The 394-nt window shown below is 69.5% G+C and overlaps 1 long non-coding RNA gene across 1 annotated transcript; it reads right to left on the reverse strand.

Moving 5' to 3' along the window:
• Positions 1-387, reverse strand: LOC108447163. The gene is made up of 3 exons (XR_001862568.1): positions 277-387; positions 103-188; positions 1-18 (listed from the first exon to the last, which is right to left on the reverse strand). It is a non-coding gene; the product is annotated as an uncharacterized LOC108447163 (long non-coding RNA).
• Positions 388-394: the final 7 nt, after the last annotated feature.

Below are 394 nucleotides of genomic sequence, written 5' to 3' on the forward strand. Positions count from 1 at the left end.
CATGTCCCTGCATGGGGGCTGAGCCGGGGGTCCCTCAGCGCGGGGAAGACCCCCGGGGACCCCCAAAGGGGCACGGGAGGGTCACCCTGGTCCTTTAGGTACCTCTGTGCCAGCCAGTGGCACCTTCCAGGCGTTGCCAAAGGCAGCGGCGAAGGCAGCGATGTCCCCGTCAGGGCGCAAGAAGTCGTCTGGGGGGACAGGGAGGGCGGGGACATGTGGGGCGTTCCCCCGGCCCCCCAGGTGGGGTGGGGGTGGCGCTGGGCATGTGGAACTCACCTGCGGGGTCGTTGGTGTAGGTGCCACAGAGCCCCCAGGTGCCACCGCGCAGCTCAGGCTCTGCTGTCACTGTCACTGCCAGGTGCCTGTCCCAGGCCACCCACACACCCAGGCTGCA

The sequence above is a fragment of the Corvus brachyrhynchos genome, unplaced genomic scaffold, assembly GCF_000691975.1.
Source record: "Corvus brachyrhynchos isolate BGI_N302 unplaced genomic scaffold, ASM69197v1 scaffold706, whole genome shotgun sequence".
Taxonomy (NCBI): domain Eukaryota; kingdom Metazoa; phylum Chordata; class Aves; order Passeriformes; family Corvidae; genus Corvus; species Corvus brachyrhynchos.